Consider the following 7,990-nt stretch of genomic DNA (forward strand, 5'->3'; position numbering starts at 1 on the left):
AATTACTATTTTTAATATTTTTTATTGTTTTGATATATTTATATAAAAATAATATTATTATTTTTAGTATATTTCCGATCCCAAAAATACATTAAAAAAAAAATCTTGACAACTGTGCAACGAGTTCCTTTCTACAAACATGCCTTTGACTTTTAACTACCTCAGCTTTAAATTACAGATCGACTAAAGAGACTAGAGGACAAGAAAAGGTAAAGAAGATGGAAAGGGGAGCGTCAAAGGTGTAAAGAAGAGACCTGTGATCATGAGTTTAATTTAATATTCTAAACTCTTTAATTACTGTTGAATTACCTCCTCGCATGTGATTAGGATCCAAAGATCTTTTAAATTCATTTCTTCTTCTTCCTCGATTTAATATTCAGAACCCTTTTTTTTTATTTGCTGATGATGTAGAATCTTTTACGTGGAGTTCGATCAGAGAAAAGTAGTGTCTGACTCCATTTTTCAATTTAATAGGTTTTATTAAATATTGATTTAATTAGATGAAGAACATCTCGATCCATCTCCTTTTCTTTTCTTTCTTTTTTTCAAGCAAGGAATAAAGAATTATAATGCACATGTAAGTTGATATACAAGTCGAGATTGTATATTTGTTTTCTTATTTTTCGGGTAAAAAACTAAGAATAAGTTGTCAATTTTGTTTTCTTAATTAATTTCCGGTTAGGGTTTTCTATGCTCCCTTGTTGTATATTTAAAATCATAGTTGTTTGGCATTTGAGCGTCTAGCTCAGTGGTCAATTGCAAGGCTTGCCTTACGATTGTCCCGAGTTCGATTCTCTCTATACACCAGTCTGTCACCCCCGTGGTGCCTTACTTATTTATTGGGTTTGCAGGATATTTAGTAGGTCCGGGGATTAGTCATGATACGCGTAAGTTGACTCAAATATTCCAGATTATCAAAAAAAAAAATTATAGGTGTTCTTGATTTGTAGATTTAGACTATGTTTCATGTGATTCTTGTAAATTAATTTAATTGTTTTTTTTGAATTTAAATTAAAAACTTGTATAAAATCAAGTGAAAATCTCGATTCAATAAAAAAATAAAATTTTTAACTTTAAATTTATATTATAGATTAAATTAACATCAAATCATTTTGAAAAAAAAAATGACATCATGGTGTAATAAATTGACGGATGCTGTCGTAGATAATTTAAGCTGGCCCACGTCAATCAGGACCCTTTTTTTTAGTGGAATATTTTGTTCTTATCTTTGAGAGAGAGAGAGAGAGAGAGAGAGATTACACAATCAACTGAGCTTTTTACATGGCCATCCAATATCAATTCCCAGGAAAAACAGTATCTGTCATTTAAAAAAAAAAAAAAAAACAAAGAACAGGACAGAGAACGTGAGATTGCCATCCAATTTGATGCGATCCTGAAAGCATTCGTACGTTCTAACGTCGTGATTTCGATTATAATTAAATAATTTGACTAAGGGAGTTGTTTAAGAGTATAGAAAGAAAGAAGAAGAAAAATACGAACTTCTTACAAATTCCAACGGTGTCGTCTAGAGTTTCTCTTCCTTGATATTCTTGAGGTGTATATGATAATAGTTCCTTTTAAAGTATTTTTTATTTAAATATATATAAAATAATATTTTTTTTATTTTTTTAAAATTATTCTTTACATCAATATATTAAAATAACTAAAAAAGAATCGAGGTTTAACAAAAAGGAAGCAAACCTGCGAAGCACACCCTTGGTCTGCCAGCCGGGAAAGTCGTCGGGCTATTTGGATGCTTTGTGGACTTGTGGGACAGTGCCGAGGAATCTAAGTAAAAAGAGACGTTTACACATGGGATGCTGATGACTAAACACATGGAACGATGAAAAGAGGTACCTCCCACTTGTGTGTGCTTCATTCTTGCATCCCTTGTCATTCTATATAATTGTTATAAACACCACTTCGGGCAGTTCATGGATTGGCTAGGAAATTTTTTTAATCTTTTTTTTAATCATGATTTTATCTTAGATATTTTAAATAAATAAAATTATTATTTTAATAAAAATATAATATTTTCTAATTAAATTTAAAATTGATGAATCATCAAAGATACTTATTGTTCAAGCAAGATTTTAAATATGTTTGGCTTGAAAATATGATTTTTTTTAAAAAAAAAAAAAAATACAACACTTGTTATAACCACATCTTAAAAAGGTTGTTAAATTTCTGAACTTTACGAGGAATAAAAACTAAAATGACCTGGTCTTTTCATATATCACATGAGAAGAATAATTGTGGATTCAAATAGTGTAATGATTATTTTACTTTTCATTGCTGTTAACAAGTATCTTGGTATTAAAGGTAAAATCATCTTTTTCAGGAGGTACAAATATCATTGTAGATTAATCAAGGATAATTTTATTGTTCAACTTTTAAAATGCACGATAAAAATACTCTTTTGTCCTTGAATTTTTTTTTAAAAAAAAGTCTTTCATTAGGGAGTCTTTGTCCTTTTTTTATTAACAAAGTGAAATAACGCTTATACCCTTGATTGCTAGAAATAAAAATAACCTTGCAGAGAGGAGTTTATTTATCTTGATATTTTTTTCTACATAGTAAGATTACACATTTAACCTTTAACCTTTTAAATTTTAAGAATGATTTTAGATAATATTTTTGTCTGTCTCGTTGTTTTTTGGTAATAATATCATGTCATGGTCTTGGAAGACTTATTAAAATATTAATAAATTATAAAAATATCAATATTAAAGCTATTTTTGTCTTTCATCAGAGTCTCACACGTTATTTCTTGAGACATATAAGGATATTTTTGATGGCTAATAAAACTCAATCACCGTCTTATCCAGAGCACAAGGTTGTTGCACAACTATTTAGATGGCATGTTTGGCAAGGCAAGCGGTTGTTCAACAACTATGAGTTTTTTTTATCCTACCTCTCTTTTCTTCCTCTTGGATCTTGGTATTCATGCTAAGCCTTTTAAATTTAAATTATGTCTTCCATTTTGTATTTGTTTTGGGTTTAATATTCATGTTTTTTAATTTGTTTTGATTTCAATGCCTCCTAAAGTTTTTATTTTTTCAATATCATCCCTTCAAATTTAATTTGATTTAATTTATGTATCCAATCTAATCCTTATTTTTTTAATTTCTAGTATTTTATCCTTTACATTTATTTTTTTCTCCATTTTATCATCTTAATTCATTTTTGCGTTGCCAGGACATTTAGTATGCTTCCCCTAATTGGGTTCCATATGCCAACGGCCCCCTTTGAGAAGTGCATACCCGGGCTTCAGAAACTCTTGTGGGCTGGAACAGATGAAACATCACAGCTCAAATCCATGGTAGCAATCTATCTGGATACGAGGATCTTTACTTTCTCAATAATTTCCCAACCATACAAGGAAGCTGATCTTGGTGCTTGCTCTATATTCCGTGTTCTTCATTCAGTTTGGTGGCATAGTATTGAATACTATTTTATGGCATGCCTGCTGTGTTTCCTCTGAGAATCCAGGTGAACAAGTTTTGTTCATTTGTTGCTTAATGGATTGGTTATGAGTAAAGCAGTCTCCAATCAACTTGTTCTATAATTGAAAATCTGAGACCTTCTGTTGTCCAGGTCTCGTGTCCTCGTGACTGTAAGAATCTTGAACCCGAGCTTCCACTTGCCATGGAAGGAAGGCTTCTGCTTATGATAATTATAAGAGATGCTTAAAGAAAAAGTTAGAAGTGGCTTAGCATAACTAACAGCCTTCTGTACAATTTCTGAACTTTCATGGTTTAGTGAACCATGCTCTGAAAATTCTACAGATTTTATCTCAGCCATATTCTGTTGAGCTTATCTCCCCTGAATGGGTTTTAATTTTTGCAATTACGAAGCCGGAGAAGTAATGTCGCTGAAGTGCAGAGTTGAAGAAATTAGTTGATCCTTGGTCTGTTCTCCTGGAACTGAGCTCGAGGATGACAGATCTTAAGGTAGCTTAAGCTCTAGCGGTTGTAAACTGGGAAGGCCACCTTGCTAATCAGGACCTGAAGGATGGAAGGATTTCAGAGGGATTCTACACTGCACATAGTGTTCCCATGGTTCATCTCTTTTGAAAACATGAGGAACTTAAGCTAGCATGCTACCTGGTATTTGCATGAAAACCTAAGATAAACTAACTTGCAAATTTGTGGTTACGAAGTATACTTAAAAAGAAAAGAATTAGGAGAATGCCATGGCATCATTCAACAATTTTCATTTTGCTAGAGGGATAGTTAGCTCTTCCACTCTTACAATGTGAAAAAGAAGTAAAAGGTTCAATAATTAAACAACTTGCTGCAACAGAACGTTTTTGCATCTAGAAATGAACATTGTCAAGAGTATACATTACAAGCTAGGGTTAACAAAGAATGGCTTAATCCACTTATCTGAGAAAATTTTATTTCCCTAATTTCCTCAGAATAAAAAAATACTCGTAAACCACCTATCAAAAGCCATTATTCACAGGATCAACAGCAGCTTACGAACATTAATTAACCATGAACAAAAAAAATTAGAAGTAGTATCCCTTCATAAAAAGAAAGAACAGTAGAACTAATAAACTGGGTTAGTCGCAAGAACAATGGTTAGAACTTCTGTTTGCTTTGAGGTGTCTTTCATAATGCTATTGTTGAAAGATCTTCAAATACTATTTTCATGTCAGGCCTTTCAGATGCTGGTAGGATACATCTAAGAGCCACCTGGAGCATTTCATCAAGAACCCTGGGAGCCTGACATTAGTGGTATCCATAAGCAGCTTATCGAAGCACTCACTAGAACGGTTTTCTTCAGACAATAGCCTCTCCCAGTCGGTCAGATCAACCACTCTTGGGTCTGCAGAAACTATCTCCGGTGAACTTTTTCCAGTTAGGAGCTCTAACAAGATAACCCCGAATGCATAAACATCACTGCTCAATGACGGGCAGGGTTTAGTTGAACTAGCAAATTCAGCTGGTGGCCGATAGCCAAGAGCACCTGCATTCAGAACTTGTTCTGCTGTGCTAGCCGATGTCAATATTCGATGGAGACTGTAGTCAGTGAGCAGTGGATTCATGTTTGGAGGTTCTAATAAAATATTTGTGGGTTTGAGATTTCCATGGGGAATTGCTCTTTCATTGTGGAGGTAGTTTAGACACCAGGCGACATTAACAGCAGTCCTTAGCCGATCATCAAGAGATAAAGACCGAAGTTTCATTGGCTCTGATTCTACACAAGACACAAAGTTAATTTGTAAATCCTTTAAAAGGAACGTTTCTTGCACAGCAGTGGGAAAAGTCAGAAAAGAAACAGAGTAGAATTTCTATTTCAGCAGCCCATCTACCCCATTTCCTTGGATAATTCTGTATAAAAGGGGGTTTCATAGCTAATCAGACTCTGCAATGCATATAATTCAAATTAAATTTGTACTCGGTATGGATTAGGCGTGCAAAGTTATAAATGTTATTCAAGTTAATTTTGTATGCAGTTTGAATGAGACATGCAAAGCATTCGCCCAGCTTTGGGCCTAACAAATGTTATTCAAGTCTAAAGCTGGTGAGTGAAGCTTGGAGGGAGTGAGAGCATAGCAGATCAGACAAAGAACAGGAAGGAGTAGGTGAGTGGTGTAATGTTACTATATTATTTGTCAAATTGGAAGTAATCAATAACTATCAAGAAAAGGACAGATTTACTTTAGGTAATGACTGGTTGCATTACATCCTTACATGTTAAGGTTAAGGTAAGATACTAAGGTTGAGTTGGCTTAAGATCAGCTGGTGTTTTTGACTTGTAAACTAACTGGTTTTGCAGTTGCCAACAAGGTTTCAACAAATCCCTCTACATTCTTTCGTTTGTGTCAAGATTTGAAGTATTTATTTGAATTTTTTCTGGCTAATACAAGATTAGTCCATTGTTTGATTATATGTGCACATGAACTTGGTTACAAAACCCAGCTTGATGACTTGAACTGAGTTTCATTTTAAACCGAATTAAAAAATGTAAAGACATGCAAATAAATACCAAGAAACTCCTTGAGGTCAGAAAAAAGAGTTGCTGAAAGTGTAGGTTCTTTAGATATTGAGGTCAACATACAACAAACACCTTGTTGAAAAAAGTTTACACAGAAATGGATCTTTTAAGATTTTCAATCGTTATTAAAGTTTTCTGCAAGATCAAAAACAAGATATGAACCTTTTTTTCAATTAAATCGACCTGATTTATGAACCTACAGCTCTGTTTTAGATTAAAAGTCATGGGTACATCTTCTCCTTTCTTGATTTTACAGAAAGACTGCAAGCAATTGTCTATCTTGATGAGGAAAACAGGTCAATTATCTCTCCAAGAGGGCCATCTGTCGAGGAGTATATTTGGTAGATTGAGAGCAACCCTCTGGAATGTCCTCTAGCACAGAGGGATCCAAATTAATGGCAAGGCATTCATGTCCTCTGTCGGGTATCCCAGGCTGCTTGAAAGGGCTTTTTTCTTTTATTTTTTTTATTGATTAAAGTTTATATTAGTTATATTTTCATGGTTTTTACCTTTGCAGAGAATTGGCTTTGAAAATAAGTTTATATATATAAATAATAATTGTACCACCCGAAACGTTATTTTCAGTGAGGTAATTGAAAGAGATTATCTATAAGGGGATTGGAGTTGCATGTAAATTGAGAGAGATACGATGCGTGTATTTCTCTCGAAAGCCTTGGAGCTGATGGCACAAAAGCCCACGAAGGCCTCTAAAAGAGAGCAGCTCATCTAGCCTCCCTCGAGCCTCAAGTGTTACATAAATATTCAAGTCCAGATCCAGGAGGCCTAGGAATTCAGACCCGAATAAAAAATCGAGCCATTGCTTGAAATTCAGAAAACATTTAGGTATGGATTGGACGTGTTTCTACCTCATCATTAGCAAAACTGCCGATTTTCTTTTTTTTTTTCTTTAAAAAAAAAAAAGAATAATCGGGAGTGTTGTTATCATTTTTGAAATTCTCTAAAATCATGTTTGTAGAAATGTCTTGAATTTAATGATTTATGCTTAATAGAGATGACAGAATGTAAGAGAATCTGAATTTGAAAAAATATACTTTTCTAATTCGCAATTAAATATACAAATAAAGTACTATAGCCTATATTTTCCTATATTTTTTCCGGTTTATATTTTATTTTTATACAAGCAAAACTCATCATCTACTCGAAATAAGATATCATGGATAAGAATTGACTAAGATGGTATTAAACCAAAAGGTATAAAGCTGTGAGACAACCGATGCTCTATCCAAATTTAAAACATGTATCATAATTTTTAGAATAAATAAAAATACAAATAACTCAAAACACGGGCTCGCATAACACTCCACACCCAAAGGGTAAAGCCATTATGTCAAGGAGGAAAAATTAAAATGGTGGAAATGGATTTTTTTTTTCTTTTTTAATATATAATATATGGTCTACAACACAAGCCTGAATTGCATATCAACTTAGTCAACTTAAAATTATTATTTTTACCTAAGGTAATGCAATTTTATATTTAAAAAAAAAAAATATATTAATGTTGATCACGAGAGGAATGAATTTAATTCATTGATCAAAATAAGTCACGGGTTGATAAGTCTATTATAAACTAGTTCAATTTTAGACTTGACTTGATTATAAATTTTTCAAATCAACACCTCAAAAGTAGATTTGATTATCATGATCATTATAATGGAAAATGGTGATATCGTGGATGCTTTGAAAACTTCATCTTCCTTATTTTATTTTTCTTTTATTATTTCCTTGCTGTTATGCATGTTAACCGTGCTTAAACGTGCCCATCGTCCTTGAAATGCTTGCTGTTCGACGTCAGATGGAGAGAGAGTGGAGGACCGGTGAGATGCCATTGACACGCAGCGCACGAACACCATTTTCCCTATATTTTGTTGTTACTTGCATCGCCAGCTAAGGTCAGCGGCGTTGGCTTGCTGCCTCGTTGCAGTGACCTTCTGATAATTAACATTTTCTTGAAGATTTTGATGCA

General features: G+C 33.3%; 1 long non-coding RNA gene across 2 annotated transcripts; it reads left to right on the forward strand.

Moving 5' to 3' along the window:
* The first annotated feature begins 2,774 nt into the window (after nt 1–2,774).
* LOC140955939 (uncharacterized) lies at nt 2,775–6,620 on the forward strand. 2 transcript variants are annotated; one of them, XR_012170719.1, is made up of 3 exons: nt 2,775–2,940; nt 3,199–5,593; nt 6,263–6,620. It is a non-coding gene; the product is annotated as an uncharacterized lncRNA (long non-coding RNA). The 2 variants fall into 2 exon arrangements; XR_012170720.1 differs by lacking the exon at nt 6,263–6,620 and having other exon boundaries at nt 2,778–2,940; nt 3,199–4,109; nt 4,664–5,412.
* Nucleotides 6,621–7,990: the final 1,370 nt, after the last annotated feature.

The sequence above is a fragment of the Populus alba genome, chromosome 9 (genome assembly GCF_005239225.2).
Source record: "Populus alba chromosome 9, ASM523922v2, whole genome shotgun sequence".
Classification (NCBI taxonomy): Eukaryota; Viridiplantae; Streptophyta; class Magnoliopsida; order Malpighiales; family Salicaceae; genus Populus; species Populus alba.